General features: G+C 42.3%; 14 non-coding genes and 1 pseudogene across 14 annotated transcripts; 7 read left to right on the top strand and 8 right to left on the bottom strand.

Moving 5' to 3' along the window:
• Nucleotides 1-2,063: 2,063 nt before the first annotated feature.
• On the top strand, nt 2,064-2,137 carry trnat-agu (transfer RNA threonine (anticodon AGU)). Its single transcript has one exon. It is a non-coding gene; the product is annotated as a tRNA-Thr (tRNA).
• A 283-nt stretch (nt 2,138-2,420) lies between these two features.
• On the top strand, nt 2,421-2,492 carry trnag-ucc (transfer RNA glycine (anticodon UCC)). The gene has a single exon. It is a non-coding gene; the product is annotated as a tRNA-Gly (tRNA).
• A 2,501-nt stretch (nt 2,493-4,993) lies between these two features.
• trnat-cgu (transfer RNA threonine (anticodon CGU)) lies at nt 4,994-5,067 on the bottom strand. The gene has a single exon. It is a non-coding gene; the product is annotated as a tRNA-Thr (tRNA).
• A 267-nt stretch (nt 5,068-5,334) lies between these two features.
• On the top strand, nt 5,335-5,416 carry trnal-aag (transfer RNA leucine (anticodon AAG)). Its single transcript has one exon. It is a non-coding gene; the product is annotated as a tRNA-Leu (tRNA).
• A 287-nt stretch (nt 5,417-5,703) lies between these two features.
• On the top strand, nt 5,704-5,785 carry trnas-aga (transfer RNA serine (anticodon AGA)). The gene has a single exon. It is a non-coding gene; the product is annotated as a tRNA-Ser (tRNA).
• A 249-nt stretch (nt 5,786-6,034) lies between these two features.
• On the bottom strand, nt 6,035-6,106 carry trnaw-cca (transfer RNA tryptophan (anticodon CCA)). The gene has a single exon. It is a non-coding gene; the product is annotated as a tRNA-Trp (tRNA).
• Nucleotides 6,107-6,827: 721 nt separating this feature from the next.
• trnas-cga (transfer RNA serine (anticodon CGA)) lies at nt 6,828-6,909 on the top strand. Its single transcript has one exon. It is a non-coding gene; the product is annotated as a tRNA-Ser (tRNA).
• A 1,856-nt stretch (nt 6,910-8,765) lies between these two features.
• On the bottom strand, nt 8,766-8,839 carry trnai-aau (transfer RNA isoleucine (anticodon AAU)). The gene has a single exon. It is a non-coding gene; the product is annotated as a tRNA-Ile (tRNA).
• Nucleotides 8,840-10,367: 1,528 nt separating this feature from the next.
• On the bottom strand, nt 10,368-10,440 carry trnak-uuu (transfer RNA lysine (anticodon UUU)). Its single transcript has one exon. It is a non-coding gene; the product is annotated as a tRNA-Lys (tRNA).
• A 4,148-nt stretch (nt 10,441-14,588) lies between these two features.
• Nucleotides 14,589-14,762, top strand: LOC115058293 (uncharacterized; annotated as a pseudogene).
• A 1,282-nt stretch (nt 14,763-16,044) lies between these two features.
• Nucleotides 16,045-16,116, bottom strand: trnac-gca (transfer RNA cysteine (anticodon GCA)). Its single transcript has one exon. It is a non-coding gene; the product is annotated as a tRNA-Cys (tRNA).
• A 507-nt stretch (nt 16,117-16,623) lies between these two features.
• trnap-ugg (transfer RNA proline (anticodon UGG)) lies at nt 16,624-16,695 on the bottom strand. Its single transcript has one exon. It is a non-coding gene; the product is annotated as a tRNA-Pro (tRNA).
• An 853-nt stretch (nt 16,696-17,548) lies between these two features.
• trnay-gua (transfer RNA tyrosine (anticodon GUA)) lies at nt 17,549-17,636 on the bottom strand. The gene is given in 2 exon segments: nt 17,549-17,584; nt 17,600-17,636. It is a non-coding gene; the product is annotated as a tRNA-Tyr (tRNA).
• A 3,412-nt stretch (nt 17,637-21,048) lies between these two features.
• LOC115058467 (U2 spliceosomal RNA) lies at nt 21,049-21,239 on the top strand. Its single transcript, XR_003842089.1, has one exon. It is a non-coding gene; the product is annotated as a U2 spliceosomal RNA (small nuclear RNA).
• Nucleotides 21,240-23,472: 2,233 nt separating this feature from the next.
• trnaf-gaa (transfer RNA phenylalanine (anticodon GAA)) lies at nt 23,473-23,545 on the bottom strand. Its single transcript has one exon. It is a non-coding gene; the product is annotated as a tRNA-Phe (tRNA).
• Nucleotides 23,546-23,550: the final 5 nt, after the last annotated feature.

Raw genomic sequence — 23,550 nt, 5'->3', positions numbered from 1 at the left:
ATTGTGACTCTGAACTTTTTTCCAGTTTGTTGAATAAATGTGTTGTCCTCCTTCAGTAGGAAGTTTCTGTGGGCTTGGTAACAGTTTGAAGAACAGAATGATCAGACAACGATCCTCTTAAATTCATGAGGACCATTAGCATATGATGAGAGGACTGTTAACTGCAGTGATTAGAGATTAGGGTTGTGTTGTTGTAGCTGATCTGTACAAATCTATTTAAAATAGCAAATCATCATTTTTTTTACTGAATTTCTGAGCAGGAAAACCCCAAAGAGAAGCATTTATGGAGAAAGTTAACAAGCAGCTGTGTTGTGTTATAAACACCAAACATGTCCAGAAAAGACAAACTGTTCTGTGTATTTCCCTGAAGAGTTGCCAGACTGTGTTCACACCTTGATTACTGCCATCACAGTTCACCTTTTGTGTCTTTCTTTTGTCATCCTTCACAAAATTTTATTTGATGGCACAGAGGCACAAATAGAAAAATGGTGAGGGGGGCTGTGACTTGGTTCCCATCATTCATATTAAAGAGCCGTTCAAGAGACTCTCTGTGATCTCTGTGAACATAAATCTTTACCTCGGTCTTCTGATCCGAAGTCAAAGACCATGTCCTTTGGGCCATGTGGGGTCTGAGTGTGGCCCATTTTAATGTCCTGTTGTCAGTTTAGTGTCTGTTCTTTTTCATATTTCATTGCTTCAACATTCATCAGGATGAAGGCAGCATCAAGCAGCAGAGGTCAGTGTTGGCCATGACCTGAGATCAGATCCACCTTCTGTGGAGGAGATCTGAAAAACCTCACTGATTTCTGTAAAATGGACACAGTTTAGTCCGTTCACCTGTAATACACAGCGCAACCACGAAGGGACTCAAACCCTCAGTCTTCTGATCCGAAGTCAGACGCCTTGTCCGTTAGGCCACGTGGTCACTGGGTCAGTCAGCTCTGCCTGGATACAACAGTGGTCAGGGCTGTATGATGTATGTTTATACTGAAACACTGACAGCTCTCCTCCATCTCACTCTGTTACTTTCTCTGGGTTCCAGCCCTCGTAGGCAGCGTGTCAGTCTCATAATCTGACCAACGATCCATGTTGGTCCATGATGTTAACGTGTGTTAAAATCAGAGAGAATTTACACTCATTCAACTCAAATCCAGGAACATCCCAAACATGACTATTAGTCCTGTCTGAGAGTTTCCTCCACTGACAGCAAACATACTGTATATCCATACTGATCACTGTGATCAGGTTTGAATCATCTCTGTGAGAATCCCACATGAAGCTGTCAGTCCTGCTGGATAGGAAGTAAGCTACAGGAAAGTAGATCCCTCGAGCTGGTTCAAACCTGAACCTTCTACTGCTGGATGTGCTCCTGTGATGTGCGTTAGCAGAAGCGTGGCACAATCAGTTCTTATATGACAGTAACCTGCTGAGGTTGTGAGTTGAAGCCTCAGCTGATTGAGCTATTTGAAGAAAGGTGGTATCTTCTTACAGTGCAAAAATTCTTTCTTTTTTTGTGGATGATGTCACAGTACTCACAGAATGAAACTCCTCCTTTGAAGCTGCTTTGAAGAATTTCCAACATCACATGTGATTCAGATGTAAACACAAAGGCTGCCCCACTGTCACCATTCAGAGCAGCTGAGAGGCTTATTGGTCATTCATTGATTGATTATTAATGATCAGCTCAGAACCAAACAGTGTATCTGAAGCACAGGAAAGAGTTCTGCTCTCCAACACTCTGATCCCTCAATTACCATCGAGTGCACACTGTTAATGAAGCTCAGGTAGACACAGGTAGATGAATAGTCCTACATTAAAACCGTGGATGGATTTCCCCAACAAGCCTTTTGATAGCAGCTGTAGAAGGTGCTGTGATCAGGTGACAGTCTCCTCTGGAATTGAGGGTTGAAATACCACTCCTGACAGTCTGTGCTGTTACCCAGCTTCTTTGTCTGAGGGCCTTCTGGGAAAGAAATAAAGCCATTTTCTCTGACTGGGAATTGAACCCAGGCTACTTATGTTGGAATATTTTAAGATCCTCTGTACATTTTGTATATCAGAGTGGTGCTGTGGCTTAGTTGGTCAAAGCGCCTGTCTAGTAAACAGGAGATCCTGGCTTCAAATCCCAGCAGTACCTATTTTAAGGTTGCTGAGATAAACTTGTGTAACTTCTTCTGCAGGAGTTCCATGAAACTTAAAGCCAATGCTGTTAGCTGGTTAAAGATTTGTAAAAATAAGCCAACAAAACAACCCATGAACCCATGACCTTGGCATTATTAGCACCATGCTCTAACCAGCTGAGCTAACTGGCATGTTTGGCAGCTTTTAGGCTAATTAGAAAAGGACAAACAGCTGTCCCAGGTAGGAGGCGCAATAAACTCTGAGTCATACAAAAGGGCTGTGATTTTGCTCCTTCATATGCAATGGTGGTATAGTGGTGAGCATAGCTGCCTTCCAAGCAGTTGACCTGGGTTCAATTCCCGGCCATTGCAGTTATGCATAACTGTGCGTCTACAATTTAACTTGAGATTGTGTAGATCTCATGCCAATGGTGCCAAAATCCTCCAGCTACAGACCTGTAACCCGTCCTCACTGCAGCTGCAGTGCAGTGCAGTGCAGTGCAGCTGCAGTGAGGACGGAAACCAATGTAGAGGACAGCACAGCACAGCTGTAAACTGAAAATTTCACTTTACGGCATTCTCACACGACATGTTGATGTTAGCACAGTCGTGCTGTCCTTTTCCTCTACATTGGTTATTGGTTATAATAAACAATGCTACAGTGCTACATTTCTCAAACTGAAAATATCACTTTGAGTAATGTAGCACATTGTTATACCGTATTCAGTATAATTTGCCTAAATGCAGGCCTCACCACAGCTGTACATCTGTTACACCCTGTAGTTGTCTCGGGGAAAAGGAAGCTTATTGTCATATAGTGATGGGATGGCTCCATACTCCAGAACATCCCTGTGAACCCGGTCATACACCTTCTCCAGATCAAATCTTGGGGTTCCACATGTCCACTATAATTCCAGTGGATAAGACAAACCACTTCCATGGGTGGATTCAAACCACCATCCTTTCAGTTAACAGCCAAACACGCTGACTGATTGCCCCACAGAGACATGATGTTGCAGCCTGCTGTTCCAACTACACACAGCAACAAGTGAACTAAACACAGCAGGTCTCTGGTGGGCTTCACAGCCTTTCAGCAAACAGCTGATCACATTGATCATTGTGTCACAGAGTGGAGCCGCCCCCTGGTGGTCATTAGATAGACTGCAGGTGGAAGTCTCAGTACTTTTTAACCTGCTCATACACTTTTATAGAAAGTTTATGGTCCTTAACTTATCAGATACAACAATAACACAAAGTTACAATGATCAGTCCAGGGACACTTCTGTGCATCTTTGTGTGCATGTGCTCATCCATTTGAAGCAAACGTGAACAAGAATGTGACGTATGCATCTGTGTAGCGTTGGAGATCAATGAAAGACAGGAAATGCCTTTGATGCCTTTCAATTACTATTGTAATGATGTCATCTTCACATATAACAAACTTTGGATAGTGAACAGCTAGCTGTTGCTAAAACACCAGTAGCAGAGGATGGTTTCGATCCATTGACCTCTGGGTTATGGGCCCAGCACGCTTCCGCTGCGCCACTCTGCTCATAGCTAGTTGAGCTGCAGCATATAAACTCGAATCTCATCTCTGTGGAATCTGCGTAGGAATGCCATTCCTTCCTTTCTTCAGTCACCAGGACAGCAGATATTATCAGTGATATGGGGTGTGGGGGATAAGAAAGTAGTCTGAAAGTCACAAATGTTACCTTAACTTGAGCACTAACTTGACTGTTGAATTCAGTAAGTGCTACTTGTTGGGGCAGTGCTGACTGACAAAGACAACAACATCTTCTTAGAATACAATACTGACCATTTCAATTATGAAACACAGACAACTTCCTTTTGTACAAGTGCTTCTCTTTGCGGTTGTCCTGGATGGTATTAAAACCAGTTTTGATAGATTTCTTCAGATCAGCTGAGTGAGTGAATTTGTCGTCAACATTTCCCGAACTGAAGCACAGACTTGTGTTCTGAGAGCAGTAAGTGCTATTAGTTGGGATAGTGTTGGTGATTTCAGAAGTCAATGACAAGTTTTATCAGTTTTTAGGGTGTGGGGGTTAAGAACATCTGAATTAGTTAGCACATGCTAAGTTATCTTAATGGGTAGGCTGCTGGCTTAGCATGTATTTGTATCAATCAGCTTCTCAGCTGTTCTGAATGGTGACAGTGAGGCAGCCTTTGTGTTTACATCTGAATCACATGTGATTTTGGAAATTCTTCAAAGCAGCTTCAAAGGAGGAATTTCATCCTGTGAGTATTGTGACATCATCAGTCCAGGGTGATTTCTATGTGTCTGCGCTCATCCATTTGAAGCGAACGTGAGATAGTATGACTTATGCATCTGTGTCATGTTGGAGATCAATGAAAGACAGGAAATGCCTTTGATCTCCAGTGACGTCACACAGTCTCGTTGTGGAGTTATTGGTTGTTGATGTTGTTCTGTAAAAATGTGCATCAGTGAAACATTCATTCATACACGAGGACATCACGTATATTGTTGGAATAGAAAATTTTATTTTTTCTGTGTGTGCTCCTGAGAAAGAGGCTCAAATCCAAACCCAGGAGACAGAAGTTGAGTGAGTCAGTGAGGAAGAAGCTGCTCGTTCTCCTTTGACTGAATTTTAAATGCCATAAATATCCTGCTGTAAAAGGCTCGTTGGTCAAGGAGTATGATTCTCGCTTGGGGTGCAAGAGGTCCCGGACGAGCCGTTGTCATGTTGCATAGCACATTTATCATACAGTAAGACAGCAAAGTTTAAGGTGGAGTCAGAGACATATTAGAACATAACAACTGTGCAGCAGAAGGGAGGGAGTTGATATGTGTGACATGTATAAGTGTCTATCTACAACATCTTACATTATGAACAAGGCACTGCTGGGATTTGAACCCAGGATCTCCTGTTTACGAGACAGGCGCTTTGATCAGCTAAGCCACAGCACCACTCTGAAGGAGTGCATTCTCTGCATTCTCCCCTTGATGCGTGGGTTTGAATCCCACTTCTGACAGAAGCTGCTTTTCTTTCACCTCTACTGCTGTAAGGTGTAGTTTGTATTTTCCATGTGCAAACATTAGGAAACATCTAACATTAGGAACAAGGCAACAACAAAACTGGAACTACTTGGACTGAACTGGATTTGAAACCTTCACTGTTGGACTTTGGAGAAGTGGGTGGTGAACATCCAGCATGAATTTAGACAGTCATACAGTGGAAGTGTGGCCGAGCGGTCCAAGGCGCTGGATTAAGGCTCCAGGCTCTTCGGAGGCGTGGGTTCGAATCCCACCACTGCCAGTTTGTTTCTTGCCAATGAAAACCAATCCACTAAGTCAGGCACTTTTCATCTCCCTGTGAACAAAAGTTACAGTGACAGACGATACCAACACCAGCTGGGCTGAAATGAGAAACATCACAGTCAGCCTTTTCAGACCCAGGTAGGTTTGGAGGTCTACCAGGTCCAATTCTCTCCAGATGTCCCCAAACACACGCTTCCCTTCCAGGTTTGTCATCTCCAGTATAATTCCCTCGATGGACTCTGGGAAAAAGAGTTGGAAGCTGTGCTGGGAGCTTTGCTGTGCGTGGTTGTTGTGGCCGAGTGGTTAAGGCGATGGACTAGAAATCCATTGGGGTTTCCCCGCGCAGGTTCAAATCCTGCCAACAACGGTTAGTTGTTTTCATGGACTAAGTTTCACATGTTCCCAAGCATATTTGAGAATATCTGTAATCTGTACAGCCTTAAAATATGACACAGCTGAGTGCTGTTGTTCGGACTCATCTAAAAGGATGAGAGCACTCACTGATGATCAGTTACCATTATCAGGGCAGGCATAGGGGCACACCTTTAGTTCCACTTCCAGGTCATGGAAGCAATAATGAGAAATCATTTCGGCTGTGTGCTGAGAATAGATGATCTGACCCTGACGTGATTTAAACACGCAATCTTCTGATCTGGAGTCAGACGCACTACCATTGTGCCACAGAGTCTTCCTGGGTGCTGGCTACTGATCTAAAGATAAACAAGGCTAATCAGTTAATCAGCAGCCTGCAGGGCGGGGAAGTTGTCAGCGTCACCACACCACTTTGGTGGTGTAAACTGATGTGAAAGTGCACATCGCTCTGCAGCTCTCAACAGCGGGTGCTGCAGTGAGCCCCGTCCCAAAGCCCTCACCTATTCAATCTATTTATGAAACATTTCAGAAGCCAAGCAGTCCAAGGTGCTGCATTCATTCTGCGGTCTCTTCAAAGGGTGGGTTTGAATCCCATCGCTACTAATTACCTCTATTCCTCTGAATGTAACCTGTTTACAACATCAGTTGAGTGTGATGACTGAGCTCTTAGTGAAACACATCACGGGTTCTAGGTCTTCCACGTGAATGCCTTTTATAGCAGGCATTGCTTCTTAATGCTGAAATGAGAGATAAAAAGCTATGTCGGAAGTTTCAAGGTGAAAACACAGTTTGTACTAACAGTTAGTTGAGGAATCAGCAGAATGAGGACAGATGTGACTTAAAGCACAACAAAGATCTTTCCCCAGAGGGCCCTCAGACAAAGAAGCTGGGTAACAGCACAGACTGTCAGGAGTGGTATTTGAACCCTCAATTCCAGAGGAGACTGTCACCTGAACACAGCACCTTCAAAAGTCCACAGCACTCTGCTCAGCTTTTTTAGTTTTTTGTGTATTTCTACTTTTCTTGCGGCTCATGTAGTTGTTGTGGCCGAGTGGTTAAGGCGATGGACTCGAAGTCCATTGGGGTTTCCCTGCGCAGGTTCAAATCCTGTCAACAACGTTGAGTTGTTTTCAAGGAGCAAGTTTCCCATGTTCACCATCCACTTATCCAAAGTCCCACAGTGAAAGCTTCAAATGCACATCTCTCACAGTGTTATCATGCCAAGAGAAAGAACTGACTGATTCTGACAATGGGACATCACCATGGCTCAGTGACCACGTGGCCTAATGGACGAGGCGTCTGACTTCGGATCAGAAGACTGAGGGTTCGAGTCCCTTTGTGGTTGGGAAGTTATGTATTACAAGTTATACCATATTTAATGGCTCTGGTGAAACCAAAGTGGAGGAAAGGGGCAGTGCAACTGTCGTAACATCAACGTGTCGTGGCAGTGATCAGCAAGTTGATCAATGTAGATGGTGCCGAAAGGAGCACATCATCTGCAAAATCCTGCATATACTGACCTGGAACCACGACTCTCAAAATAATTTTAATAAGAGTTTGGTCTAGACCTGCTCTATATGTACTTGACGTAACTTCATTATGATGTTTTGACGTGAGTTTAAAAAAAGAGGCCGAAATATTTGGAGTTTGCCTTTAAGTGGACTTCAATGGCTGCTGTTTTGTCATCACATGTACACTTGTGTTCACTTTGGTAATTTGGTAGGATGACTACACAGGATAAATTGCTCCAAGCTGAGTGGATAGTTGAGAGATCAGGGTGTTGCACAAGATAAGTACTTCCTGTGCTTCATTGTCAACGCTGAAGATCACCTGTAAGGAGAGTGGAGCAGTGGAAGAGTGCTGGGCCCAAAACCCAGAGGTGGATGATGGAAACCATCCTCTGCTCAGGCAGTGATCAAATAATAAACAATGTTCTACGAAAAGGGCAATCACCAAATTTCCATCTGCTCAACACAGCCACAACAACTAGTTCACTTGTTTTTTTATCATTTCATTTTCCCTCAGCAGGCCTTCTTCTGCTGTGTTGCCGTTATTTTGGCCTCCATGTGGGATCTTCATCCTCTTTGGCATGATGTTTGTGTTTGTCAGTGTGCTTCGCTGTAGTCCTCCTGTGCATGTACTGTGATGTGACTCTGTCTGCCAGCTGGTATTTACATGGAATTATGGGGAGCCAATGACATCACAGTCACTTCAAAGGCAACTGAATCATTTCAAAGGCGATGGAATCTTGTCCCAGTAATGTCTTATAGAGCAGAAGACAGAGTTTTGTTTTTTAATTATGTATTATATTATCTTCTACCACGTTACCAGGCATTGTTTCTTAAGTTAAAGCCGAAATGAGAGATAAAAAGATATTTAGTAAATTTCAAATTGTTTATTCCCTTCACCTGTAATACACCTCTGACCAACCACAAAGGGACTCCAACCCACAGCCTTCTGATCCAAAGGCAGACTACTCATCCTTTAGGCCACGTGGTCTCTGAGTGTGGCTGATTTTAATGTCCTGTTGTCAGTTTATCGTCTGTTCCATCGTCTCTACCAGCACTTGACTGGATCCATCTTGATCACTGAGCTGCATCCCCTGCATGGTGTGGCAGCTTTAGCTTCTGAGATCATGCGACAGGTAAAACCTTTGAGTGCATAAATAACCAAAAAAAAGTGTTTTTGTCTTGTATGATAAATGCAATGTGCATTTGTGCTCCTTAGTTTTGGGGTTTGCTTCTCACTCTGGGTGCCATGAATTTTTCTCCCCTCATGGATTGTTGGACTTATAAAGGAAATGATCAATCTGCAGTCTTTGCTCTGATCATTGTAACTTCGTGTTATTGTTGTATCTGATAAGTTAAGCTGCACTTCTAATGACCACCAGGGGGCAGTTCCACTGGTTGGAAAAAGACTTCAGACTGCATTGAAGTATATGGAGAGAACAACATCAAGTTCTGAGATGCTGCATGTGGCCAGTATGGGGATTGAACCCATGACCTTGGCGTTATTAGCACCACGCTCTAACCAGCTGAGCTAACCGGCCTGTGTGAAAGTGTTTTTTTGGCTTATTTTTACAAATCAAACTTTAATAATTACATAGCCTATCGTAGCTCAAAGCTTTTGATCCAGTGAGACATTTATAAGCAGTTAGAGCACATTGAACAGAACCTGTTGAAGTCAGAGAAGCCTTCCTGAATTCATGTTGTCTAACTTACTGACACTTGAATAGTGGAACTGCAGACAGCGGACACATCATATGAGGGGCTCCTCTGGGATTTACACACAGAACCTCTTGCACCCAAAGTCGGAATCATACCCCTCGATCAGGGGTCTGCAACCTTTATTTATTTAACCTTTATTGCCATTATTTAGTTTGATATTGATTAAGAAAAACCAATAACATCCAACCACCACCCAAAACAGAGGTTCATGATGACCCTGTAGTTGGCACACACCCTCTGGTCCCCCTTCTTGAAGGGATGTTCATCATTATTTTGTTTGTGTGTAGCTGTTCTGTTCTTAATGTTGGATGGATAATGTTGGAGGTCGATGGATCGAAACCATCCTCTGCTGTTTATACACACAACATGAGATTTTCAGCAGCACTGATTAACAGGAAAACATTGAGAACTCTGTCTGTCATATCTATAATATTGATCGTTGTAACCTACAGCTGATGAAAACCCAGAAGTACTTTTTTTCTACAACATCTGACTTTAGCAACAAGGAACTGCTGGGAGACATGAAGACTGTGCAGTTAAGTGACTGGTCAGAGAGAGTGCTGTGTCCTTTTAATGAAACTTATATGAATTTAACTCAACAACCTTAAACTTTATCAATGAGACACTGAACCCAGGATCTTAGCATATAATAAACTGTCACATTAATGTCCTGAATGTGCTGTGTGTAAATAATGAGGTTCATCAAAATGATCGTTGTAACCTACAGCTGATGAAAACCCAAAAGTAGTTTGTTTCTACAACATCTGACCTGAGCAACAAGGCTCTTTGACCAACTAAACCACAGCACCACTCTGATGTACAGGGATGTATTTTGGATCTTAAAATACCCCCAACATACGTGGCTGACCATCATGACTCTTATCAAAGTTTCTTTAGCATAAAATAAATTAATTACATTAATGTCCTGAATGTGCTGTGTGTAAATAATGAGGTTCATCAAAACAAAGTCAGAACCAGTGCTCAGGCTGTTGGTACACAAACAAAGAAAGGCATACTTGTGGATTCACAAGATTATATCAGGATCTGACCTTTTCCTGTTCCATCAGTAACCATCAAAGGAGATGCTGATTCTGTGATGTCACAAAGGTTCTAATGACATCAAAGAGATCAAAGACTCCTCCCACTTTTTAGTCATGACCTCCACCATAGAGTACACACTGTTAATGAAGCTCAAAACACAAACGTAGTCATGCCAGATACCTTTGAGTTCTGCCGACAGAAGCAACAACAGAACTGGAACTACTTTTCACTGCTATGCCGATGATCCCCTCCTGTTTGTGCCTAACAGCTGTGACTATAATGTGAACCACTGAAGGGAAGAAGATGCATCACCTGAACAGGGACTTGAACCCTGGACCCTCAGATTAAAAGTCTGATGCTCTACCGACTGAGCTACTCAGGCTTCTGATGAGCGCATAATTCAAATGAAATTCGATTAATCATTCCAACTTGGCTAATTGGACAATCAGCCATTTCCCAGCCAGGGGCTGATACTGCAGGTCATCAAGACTGTTAAAGGAACTGAGGTTCTAGTCCCAACCACTAACTTGTGATTATTAACAAGTCAGTGCTCAGGTTAAGGCAACATTTGTGACGTTCAGATGTTCTTAATCCCCACGTCCCGACCATTGATAAAACTTACTGATTTGAAATCACCAACACTACCCCAACTAATAGCACTTACTGCTCTCACAGCACAAGTCTGTGCTTCAGTTCGGGAAATGTTGATTCATGAATTAACTGATCTCACAAAGAGAGAGAAGACCTTATGCACAAGAATCCATCAGTGTCTCTGATTGGAGTGATCCGGGTTAGATCTGAAGAAAACATGGCTCCAAGAATTAATGTTGTTTTTGTAAATTAACACTGAATGTGGAAAAAGAGAGCAAAGAGAATAGAAGTCACATTCAGCAATTTTTTACCGTACATATGATCTGAGGAAGTGACTTTTCCTCAGATCAAACTGTTGAAGGAGAACGAGCAGCTTCTTCCTCACTGACTCACTCAACTTCTGTCTCCTGGGTTTGGATTTGAGCCTCTTTCTCAGGAGCACACACAGAAAAAATAAGATTTTCTTTTCCAACAATATACATGATGTCCTCGTGTATGAATGAATGTTTCACTGATGCAGATTTTTCAAAACAACATCAACAACTAATAACTCCACAACGAGACTTTGTGACGTCACTGGAGATCAAAGGCATTTCCTGTCTTTCATTGATCTCTCATGTGACACAGATGCATACGTCACTCTCACGTTCGCTTCAAATGGATGAGTGCATGCGCACAAAGACACACAGAAATGTCCCTGGACTGATCACTGTAACTTTGTGTTATTGTTGTAAATGAAGTCAGAGTGTATTGAAGTCTATGGGGTTTCATATGGCGGTTTCACAAAAGTCACACACCACGTAATGTTCCTCTTTCTTGCTCTTAGTTAGTATAGTGCACAGTATCACCACTGCTCACATGGAAGACTGGGGTTCGATTCCCCGACGGGGAGAGCAAGTGCATTTTTAGCTCATTTTAGTTCAATAGCTCATTAACCAGATTGATAGAAATTAACTCTCTCTGGATCTGACTAATCATATTCATCGCGCTCCCTGCCAGCAGTTTTGTTTTGAAAACCAACTGGATTCTCTTGCATTTTGAAAGCCCGACTTCCTGCCTGTCTCATCGGCGAGAAAATAAAAGATACAGCCAAATAAAGAAAAAATGAAAAACAAATCCCTCCTGTGATCATTGTGCTATATTTTATTTTATTTATTGATTGATTTTTTATTTTTTTGAGGGAGTTCCTGTTTCCTGCTTTCACAGGATACATAGAAAATATCATCAGCAAAAGTCACAAATATTTTTAGAATTTTATTGCAAAGAACATCACAATACGTAGAAAATATGTTGTAAGACCGACGGCATAGGTCTCACATTGAGTGATGATTTAGAAAATAATACACAAATTCAATTCCTTTTACACCAAACTATAAAAAAAGAAAACTTTTTTCTGGTATATAGGTCACTGACCCAAACACAAATGAGTGAGGACAAAAAAACAACAAAGCAAAGCAAAAAAAAAAAACAAAGACCAAGTTACAGTTTACTTTTGGTCAACCCGCAAAGATCCTGCAGTCAGAAACTTTGGTCTTTTTCTTTACAGTCGTCACAACCAAACGGTTTCTCTTCTGTATGGATCTCCATGTGTAATTTAAGGCTTTTCTTTCATTTAAATGTTTTCCCAAAAACATCACAGCTGAAGTGTTTCTCTTCTGTATGGACCTTCATGTGTGGTTTAATGTTTTTCTTTAGTTTAAATCTTTTCCCACAAACATCACAGCTGAAGGGTTTTTCCTCTGTATGGACCTTCATGTGTATTTTAAGTATTCCCTTTTCTTTAAATGTTTTCCCACAAACATCACAGCTGAAGGGTTTCTCTTCTCTATGGACCTTCATGTGTGGTTTAATGTTTTTCTTTAGTTTAAATGTTTTCCCGCAAACATCACAGTTGAAGGGTCTCTCTTCTGTGTGGACTGCCATGTGTGATTTCAGGGTTCGCCTTAGTTTAAATGTTTTCCCACAAACATCACAGCTGAAGGGTCTCTCTTCTGTGTGGACTACCATGTGTTTTTTAAGGTTTTCCATTAGTTTAAATGTTCTCCCACAAACATCACAGCTGAAGGGTCTCTCTTCTGTGTGGACTACCATGTGTTTTTTAAGGTTTTCCATTAGTTTAAATGTTTTCCCACAAACATCACAGCTGAAGGATTTCTCCTCTGTATGGACTGTCATGTGTTTTTTAAGGCCTACCTTTAGTTCAAAAATTCTCCCACAAACATCACAGCTGAAGGGTTTCTCTCCTGTATGGAACTTCATGTGCATGTGGAAGATTCCCTTTCGGTTAAATCTTTTCCCACAAACATCACAGCTGAAAGGTTTCTCTCCTGTGTGGACTATCGTGTGTAATTTAAGATCATATTGTCGCTTAAATCTTTTGCCACAAAATGAGCAGCCAAACTGTCTCTCTTCTGCGTGAACTTGCATGTGAAAATTAAGATCGCCCTTCCACAAAAAACTTTTCCCGCAAACATCACAACGGTGATGTTTCTCCCCTGTGTGGGTCTTCATATGAGTCTGAAGAAAAAATGTTTTTTTAAATGTTTTCCCACGCTCAGGGCAGCTGAATGGGTTTTCATTGCTGGCACATTTTCTAACATTTACGTCACCTTCATCTATTTTCACATCTAACTGGGCCACTCTGGTTTCATGATAATCATCTTCACTGATTTCAGTATCAGAGGAGTCTGAGACCTCTTCCTCTGGATCTGGATCTGGTTGAAGAGGACTCTGTGGATCACAGCTCCTGGCCGGTTCATTCATCTCTTCATCCTCACTCTTCACCTGAAACGGCCTCACAGGGTTCCTGGTCTCCTCCAGTCCTGGTACCTGGTCCTCCTCCTGTTCCTGTTTAAGGACTGGACTCTCTGAATCCTCCGGATCCGGACTGGAGGTGAACTCAGTAGGAACCTCTTTTTTCACCATCAGCTGCTGAACATCTGGAGGAAACGATTCAATAATGAATCCTCTTTATTAGCTACAATATGAACACAGTTATTCCTCCAGCTGCTTCATTCTACATCTGCCAAATACAGTCCTCAGCCTTTCTCACTCATAAAAACAACCGACCCGTTTTGTGGATCAGGACTCGGGGCTGCAGCAGCTCCAGCTGGCTCCTCTGCCGGTCGATCTCCTGCCTGAAGCCCGAAGCCTCCTCCTCATATCCGGCTACCATTCTGTCCACGGCCGCTAAGATCTCCCGGCAGGCGGCGGCGAGTCTGTTGCTGACAAAACCCCGCAGGACTTCTGCTGTGGACATTTTACCTCCTTCACTTTCCAGCTGAGGGACTAAAGACCGTCAGTCCCGTTTGTGTGGAGCAGCTCCGGCCGCTTCCGGTTTGGCTGCGTCATTAATGTGGCCGAGTGGAAACAAAGAGCTGTGAGAAAAGTTCTTCCTCCTGCTTCGTGCTTTTCCCGATCAATCCACAATTGAGTGAAGAAATAAGATCAGCCAGAACATCATGACACTGACAGCTGGAGTCAAACATATACACCATCTGGTGTATTATTATTATTATTATTATTATTTAAATTTCATCAATCCTCTCACACTCTTTTTCACACACATGGATTTTGCTTTTCAGAAGTAGGGTCCGTTTCACAAAGCAGGTTCAACAGATTCTGAGTCTGGCCCTGAACTCTGAGTTTTCCGTCCCAGAACAGCAGATTTGATTTAGCTTGATCAACTCGGAGTAGTTTCACCCGGAGTTAAGTGCGTGCACCAAAACTCTAAAAAGACAGCATCAATGGAGACCTGTGAAGTCCAGAGTCCAGAGTCCAGAGTCCAGGACCTCGCGGAACGTTAACTTGCCAAGGAAGTGCATATTCGAGGGCAGCTTCTATTTGCTCATTCTAAAGTTAACTATAGTAAAGACTAAGTTTTATAAATTTTAAGTTTTTGATGTTTGCATAGACATTAGTGCATTAGAATAGGATCTAACAACTTATTCATGTGTTACATATGCTGCATGAAACTTAATATCTGATACGTCCCCTACCCGGGGACCATATATTAAATAGATTTTTGGAACAGGGAGATGGAATAGGGGCTTGCTCCGTCCACTCCACGCATCGACCTGGTATTGCAGTATCTCCAGGAACGGTGCACTCCCTCTGTGTGTTCAATACAAGTCCTGTTCAGCTCAACATCACCTTAAACACATGATGTTGTCTTCATGTGTGTAACGCTGAGTGTACAGAGTGTTCATGTTCAGTTTATGGTTTTACAATCAGTGATGCATTCATGTAGAAACATCAGTTTAATGTTGCTGATTTCATCAGGTTATATTCTGCTGACCGGACTGAATCAATAAAGTTTTGTTTCAACACGTCATCGTTTAAATGTTGGTTGTATTTTGCATTTGTCAGCTGAATCCACAGAGTCACTGAAATGATGAAGTAAATCCAGGAAAGGAAAAACATTTGGCTCTGAATCTCAATGTAGATTTGAACAAAGAGCTCCAGCTGAAGAAAACAATGCTGTCTGTTTCCAGATGATGAAGAACTCAGTTCTCAGTTGATGCTCAGTTATCTCCATCTAGTGGACAGATGGTAGAAGTTGATTCCTGAAAAGAGGAAGTGACTTTTCCTCAGATCAAACTGTTGAAGGAGAACGAGCAGCTTCTTCCTCACTGACTCACTCAACTTCTGTCTCCTGGGTTTGGATTTGAGCCTCTTTCTCAGGAGCACACACAGAAAAAATAAAATTTTCTATTCCAACAATATTCGTGATGTCCTCGCGTATGAATGAATGTTTCACAAATGAGGCAGCAGCTACTCTTCCTGGGGTCCAAATGAAAATGCACATCTGCAGTCAAACAGGTTCAGGTAGACGCAGAGTCCTACATTAAAACAAACCACTTTACCATCAACCTCAACTGCATTTTTTGTAAACACTTGTTGTTATTATTAATGTTAAGACCCAGAAAGCAGCATATTTGATTGATAACCTGATCACAGATCAATAATCAGCCATTGGAAGACGCTCTGAAACTTTCTTCTGCAGTCAGAACTCATCCACCTTCAGACTGTAGAACTGGAGCTTTTTATACATCTCACTGCAGCACAATAAAGTCCTCTGTGAGTATTGTGTGTCCCACAGTGTACATGACATCTGAGCAGCAATACTTCCACCTGCTGGAGATTTATTGTTACTACAGCTGTAAAATAAATCTATCAGAACATGAACTCAGTCTGTAGAATCCAGAAGATTAATGACACACTTTGTCCTGCTGTTATGGAATCAAATCCAACTTTACGTTTTCTATATTTTAAACTAATGAGCACTGTTGGGGCTCAAACAGAAAAAGACAAAGGCAAGATTTTTCTTTTCTTTTGAAGATTTTTCTTTTTCTTTGTGCTTGCGTATGAAAATGTGTAGTTTCATGGTGGTGGCAGGGGGCACCCAGACTTGAACTGGGGACCTCTTGATCTGCAGTCAAATGCTCTACCACTGAGCTACACCCCCCATAAACACACACAGCCCATCACTGCAGATCAGCAGGTCTGACTGAAATACACCCGTTTCACTGCAATAATGCCACATGTCTCACATTGTCTAACTTCTCAAAGTTGTGACTTTGGATGAAAGATACACTGTTACATGGATCAAAGGCAGCAGCTCTTCAGACTCACACATCATTCAAACCTTCAAGGAAGTGACACACTACGTTTGTCTTTGGAGCTTCATTAACAGAGTGCACTCTATTGTGGAGGTCATGAGAAAAAAATGGGAGGAGTCTTTGATCTCTTTGATGTCATTAGAACCTTTGTGACATCACAGAATCAGCATCTCCTTTGATTGAACAGGAAAAGGTCAGACCCTGATATAATCTTCTGAACCCACAAGCTTGCTTTTTTTCTTTGTGTATTTATGTCAGACTTTCTTCCTTAATTGTAGATATCTAACATTCTGCCTAATACTATACTTATGGTAGTTGAATAGGGGTGCAGATTATTGGACACATTATGTGAAGGGCTCGTCCGGGATTTGAACCCGGGACCTCTCGCACCCAAAGCGAGAATCATACCCCTAGACCAACGAGCCCTTGACACACGTGTGAGAGGGAGCTGGATCGATGCCCACATTCGTCACAAATCCATGACTGCGGTGTTATTAGCACTACGCTCTAACTTGATGAAGATTTGATACAACCATTTTGTGGACTGAACTTCCATCAAAGGCTTGCAGAGAAACAACACGGTAAAGCAAAGCACAAAACTGTCCTGAGGATCTATCCCACATCGGTAACTCAAAGTGATGGTGGCCATTGGTGCAACTTAAAGTCTTGTGGAGAATGTGGGCATCCATCCCACTACCTCTCACATGCTAAGCGAGCGCTCTACCATTTGAGCTAATTCCCCTGCACTGGCATGCAAGCTAAGCTTTGAGAAAAGGCCCTTTAACAACCTCTGAGTTCACCATCAACAGGTTTCAAAGATATTTAGAAATCATTCACGGCCTTAAAGGCAGATGTTTAGGATAACTCTAGCTGGAATAGCAGGCTGCAACAGGAAAAGATCTGCATGTCTCTGTCTCTTGATGGGCTAATTTTTCAGCAAATTTTTTGGCTATTGTTGCAGCTTTCAAACCCCCGCAGTGCTTCACTCTCGGTGGAGTTCCTGCTCATCACTTCCTGTATTACAGCTTTTGCTTGCAGTTTCTTCCATATAAGACACAAAACTTATTGTGATGTGAGTCTGAAGAGCTGCTGCCTTTGATACATCACCTGATGATGTCACAGTACTCACAGAATGAAATGCTTCCTTTGAAGCTGCTTCAAAGAATTTCCAAAATCACATGTGATTCAGATGTAAACACAAAGTCTGCCACACTGGTCACCTCCATTCTGGAGACAGACTCATCACCATGCTGGATGAGGCCAATGAAAATAAAGACCTCCTTCGAGCCGGAGTTGAACCAGCGACCTAAGGATTTCAGCTGTAAGCCTCTACAGTCCTCCGCTCTACCAACTGAGCTATCGAAGGGAGCCGTGCATTTGTCTTCTTGTCTTCTCTGACTAATATTTACAGATTTGGGTTTGGGAAAACATGGAGAATGTCATTTATCACAGTATGATCAAATCCATGACTGTGGTGTTATTAGCACCACGCTCTAACCAGCTGACGTTGAGGATAATTCTGACTGGATAGATAATTCTAATTCCTAATTTCACCCAGGCGGCTGTTTGCCTCTTGGCAGCGGGCATTCCTCCTTTCTGGTTTTGCTGTGCCTGTGTCCTGTGTCTCCAGCATGCTGTGACCAGAGTCTGCCTCAGTCCGAGAATGTCTATCCTGGCCTGATGATTGTGTTAAGCAGCGTAAAGGGTGACAATATGTGTGACAATATGTGTCCCATATGGGCGAGCGGTAAGGATTCCTGGTTTTCATCCTGGTGGCAACAATACATCAACCAGTTAGAACTGGATGTTGTTCATTAAAATGGGAAAATCATTTACTATTTGGAGAAATGTTAGAAGACATTCTCTTCGAAGAAGTTATGAGGAATGAAGTTTCTTTGAAAAGACTGAGAACTGAGGAAAGAACATCAGATGGAGACTAAAAGTTGTCCCCCTCAGAGAAAGTCTCACTGGATGATAAATGTGGTGTGTAACATTTTGAATGCCATTAAATTATCTGCTGAAAACAACACTAACCACTAAATTACTGTTTCGCTTGACCAGATACAGCAGGTAAAAGTTCACACATGGAAGACCAGAGGATTTTTAAGTTGATGCTCAGTTATCTCCATCTAGTGGACAGATGGTAGAAGTTGATTCCTGAAAAGAGGAAGTGACTTTTCCTCAGATCAAACTGTTGAAGGAGAACGAGCAGCTTCTTCCTCACTGACTCACTCAACCTCTGTCTCCTGGGTTTGGATTTAGGTCTGGGTCTGGGTCTGGGTCTAAGACCAGGTGGGCCTGCTCAGAGTCTCTGTGTTGGATGTGAGCTGCTGAAATCTCTGAACACCATGACACAGATAATATCAGTCTGATGTGTCATCTGTAATCCAGATGTTGTCAGCAACAAACAGATGTTCCTGACAGAAGCTGTGCTGATTCACTTCAACCAGCAAATGAGCCTCTTTCTCAGGAGCACACAGAAAAAATAAGATTTTCTATTCCAACAATATAGGTGATGTCACTCCTTACTCCTCACTTACTTCTCCCCACTCCTTACAGCAGTAGAGGTGAAAGAAAAGCAGCTTCTATAGGTCAAATAACCAGAGCTTGAACCTCACTCAGGTACCTGGAGATTGAACGAGGGACCTTTAGATCTTCAGTCTAACGCTCTCCCAGCTGAGCTATTTCAGCTGGATGTCCCAGGTAATGCTGGATGTTCTGTTCACCATCCACTTCTCCAAAGTCCCACAGTGAAGGCTTCAAATTCACATTTTCTCCTCAAAGGACAGGGCACCTTCTTGTTGTGAGGAAGCACAGCTTTCAACCTTTGTGGAAGTGACACACAATTGTGAGGAGCACAAGCACAAGAAAAAAGCTGCAGAGAAACTGGCAGCACTGATGCTTCGCTGCTTAAAGTGTCTGTCTTATAAACAGGACATCCTGCATTCAAATCCCAGCAGTGCTTCACTCTCAGTGGAGTTCCTGCTCATCACTTCCTGTATTACAGCTTTTACTTGCAGTTTCTGGACAAGTTGCTGTGTTGAGCAGATGGTGATTGCCCTTTTCTGACACAAGACAAATTTTGGAAAGAGTCATGATGGTCAGTCAATGATATTGGCAACGTAACACTAAGGGCTCGTCCGGGATTTGCTGAGTTAGATGTAACAAACTTAAGTTTCCAATGAGGACTCTGCTCACCATGTCTATTCAACGTGCTGCAGCTGTCACATTCATGCAGCTTGTGTAGAAACACATCTGGTTTGTGATATTTCTTCATATGATAGTGAGGTAAAATGTGTTCAGTGGGATGTGTGTGTATCCAGCAGGACTGACAGCTTCATGTGGGATTCTCACAGAGATGATTCAAACCTGATCACAGTGATCAGTATGGATATACAGTATGTTTGCTGTCAGTGGAGGAAACTCTCAGACAGGACTAATAGTCATGTTTGGGATGTTCCTGGATTTGAGTTGAATGAGTGTAAATTCTCTCTGATTTTAACACACGTGCACACATCCACCTCTATTCAGACATGGAGTTTACATATTGTTTGGAATTCTAATGTGAATGTCACAAACAGCATTTTTTGTCCACACTTGTTCTTATTATTAACGTTAAAACCCAGAAAGCAGCATGTTTGATTGATTGCTGTACCAACCTGAAGGTGATCAGTGTTTATAGCTCATAACCTGATCACAGATCAATAATCAGCCATTGGAAGACGCTCTGAAACTTTCTTCTGCAGTCAGAACTCATCCACCTTCAGACTGGACATCTTCTGACTGTAGAACTGGAGCTTTTTATACATCTCACTGCAGCACAATAAAGTCCTCTGTGAGTATTGTGTGTCCCACAGTGTACATGACATCTGAGCAGCAATACTTCCACCTGCTGGAGATTTATTGTTACTACAGCTGTAAAATAAATCTATCAGAACATGAACTCAGTCTGTAGAATCCAGAAGATTAATGACACACTTTGTCCTGCTGTTATGGAATCAAATCCAACTTTAGGTTTTCTATATGTTAAACTGATAAATACTGTTGGGGATCAAACAGAAAAGCACAAACGTATTAAAGAAGATTTTTCTTTTCTTTTAATTATATATAACCCACAGATCCAGAAGAGACTGCAAGCACACGTCGCTATGAGCAGAGTGGTGCAGCGGAAGCGTGCTGGGCCCATAACCCAGAGGTCGATGGATCGAAACCATCCTCTGCTATTCTGACACACTGGATGTCTTATCATGACACATGAGTTTAACTTCATCAGCACTGATTATCAGAAAAGCATGCAGAATGTCACTTTCTTCATTAATGTGTACAACTTTCACTGTGTCACTGCTTGTGACTCAGTGATGCTCTTGAATGCTTTTCGGGCCGCCGTTCTTAAAGTGTGTCTTTCCGCCCGGAAAGTAACACAATCAAATTGTGAACTGGAATTGCTTACATTTTTGTCATCTTTTTTTTTTTTTTTTACAATTACAGTTTTTCACAATTCACAATTTCAAATATAAAATGCACTTTAATTATTTTATTTGCTTCAAAAATGTCAAAAGTATAAGCGTCAATGTGAATCATCTTGTTTTTACATGATTACCAATTTTTAAACGACTGCACATAAACCAGGGTTAGTGTTCGGAGCCAGTCCTCTCTGTGTTGTTCTCTTGAGACTTTTGTCTGTCATAACAATACAGAATCGTTGTGTTTTGATAAGCTGCTAACTCGCAGAGTGCGGCTGCGGAGAAACACTCCGTTACCTCCGACAGCTGAGCGGTATCGCTTCTCGGCCTTTTGGCTAAGATCAAGTGTAGTATCTGTTCTTATCAGTTTAATATCTGATACGTCCCCTACCCGGGGACCATATATTAAATAGATTTTTGGAACAGGGAGATGGAATAGGGGCTTGCTCCGTCCACTCCACGCATCGACCTGGTATTGCAGTATCTCCAGGAACGGTGCACTCCCTCTGTGTGTTCAATACAAGTCCTGTTCAGCTCAACATCACCTTAAACACATGATGTTGTCTTCATGTGTGTAACGCTGAGTGTACAGAGTGTTCATGTTCAGTTTATGGTTTTAGAATCAGTGATGCATTCATGTAGAAACATCAGTTTAATGTTGCTGCTGATTTCATCAGGTTATATTCTGCTGACCAGACTGAATCAATAAAGTTTAGCTTCAACACGTCATCGTTTAAATGTTGGTTGTATTTTGCATTTGTCAGCTGAATCTACAGTCACTGGAATTATTTAATGAGTTAATTTACAGTTTAAAAAACAGTTTAATTTAATTAGTTTTGAACAAAGAGCTCCAGCAGATTGTTTGAGCTGAAGAAAACAATGCTGTCTGTTTCCAGATGATGAAGAACTCAGTTCTCAGTTGATGCTCAGTTATCTCCATCTAGTGGACAGATGGTAGAAGTTGATTCCTGAAAAGAGGAAGTGACTTTTCCTCAGATCAAATTTCTTCTCTTCACTCTTTTCCGTATCTGAGGTTTAAACCCAACCACTAACTCCTCATTATTAACTAAAGCTGTGCCCAGTGTGAGGCTCGAACTCACGACCTTCAGATTATGAGACTGACGCGCTGCCTACTGCGCCAACGAGGCCTGTAACAAGCAGAGCACCTCGGGCACGTCGGGGGCACCCTGCACAGCACAGACTATCCTCAGGGGAACAGACCGTTGCCAAAAGGAACATCATCAAAATCAAAAACATGACAACTTTCATAAATCTGACCTGCAGGGATTATCACAACATTCACAAAAACCAACAACAACCCAAATCAAATGTTTTTATTATTTTTGTTTTTATGTATTTTATTGTATTTTACGTTGCATATGTTTACTTGTGTTGGTCTGTAGCAGCAGGGTGGGAGTGGGGGGTAGAAATTACGGGGAAAAAGAAAAGACAGAGGGACACTTGTTACCTGTCTTTTTTTTTAAACACTTGTGTTTAAAACAAACAAACAAACCAAATCAATTAAACGACCGCCCCCCCCCCCACTGTGTTTCCCACACAGGTTCAAACACAAGCTCCTCCTTTGTTCTGCTCTGATATCACTCCTCAGTAAGTAGTAAGTAAGTAAATCTTACCAGTGAAACACTCCACATGTGTGAGGAAGTGCAAATTTTGAGCCTCCATGCGATCTAATGAGGCAGTCATTGTGTACTTTGATGGGCTAATTTTCAACAAATTTTTCGGTTAATTTATTGGCGTGTGTCGTCAGAATGGCCGAGCGGTCTAAGGCGCGGCGTTCAGGTTGCAGTCTCCCCCCTGGAGGCGTTTGTTCAAATCCCACTTCTGACAGAATCTACTTTTCTTTCATCTCTACTTAACCCCCTCAGGGACCACCTCTGATGCCAAAAACCAGGAGCCTTTACATCTTCAGTCTAACGCTCTCCCAAGTGAGCTATGTCATGACTCAGTGGATACTTAGGGTGAGGGATCTTCAGCACACAATGAAAATTTGTCCTATTACGGGCAGTAATTTTGCACAAAGGCAACACAACACTATCGCAAAGTAAATTTGTGCTGTACAAAGGAGAGGGAAGTCTTAGGGATGGATTTCTGAATTCACGATTTCAAAATAGTCACCCACTGGCAGGGGAATTAGCTCAAATGGTAGCGCGCTCGCTCCGCATGTGAGAGGTAGTGGGATGGATGCCCACATTCTCCACAAGACTTTAGCTCTTTGGAGATACAGCAACAAGTGAACTAAACACACAGATACACAGAATATTGGAAATGTAACTTTGGGTCTAAAAAAGAAATGCTCGAACCCACGACCCTGAGATTAAGAGTCTCATGCTCTACCAACTGAGCTAGCCGGGCTGCTAGAAATGCAAAACATCCTCCAAAAAAATCGCCAAAAATCATTTCAAAATAAAAGCCGGTTTAGATTATTTTATTTGTATCTTTAGCTCAGATGTAACAAAGCGCAACAGCCATTTTTGTGGACGATCCAATGAACCCTGTAGATCTCAGGCTGATGGTGCCAAAAGGACCACATCATCTGAAAAATCCTGCGATCTTCCACGAGAAAATGGCGTCTTTGACAGCCTTTTGGACACACAACCTGTCAGCGTGACGCATCCACCCTCACAATATTTCATGGTGTGGTTGAAAGAGGAGGGAGAATATTGGAAATGTAGGTAAAAAAAAACCTGAGATTGAACCTCACTCAGGTACCACTTTCGATGCCGAAACCCGGGATTGAACCAGGGACCTTTAGATCTTCAGTCTAACGCTCTCCCAACTGAGCTATTTTGGCTTGTG

Source organism: Echeneis naucrates, chromosome 2 (assembly GCF_900963305.1).
Source record: "Echeneis naucrates chromosome 2, fEcheNa1.1, whole genome shotgun sequence".
Taxonomy (NCBI): Eukaryota; Metazoa; Chordata; class Actinopteri; order Carangiformes; family Echeneidae; genus Echeneis; species Echeneis naucrates.
The sequence above is the reverse complement of the archived record's forward strand: the minus strand, read 5'-3'. Positions and strand labels throughout refer to the sequence as shown.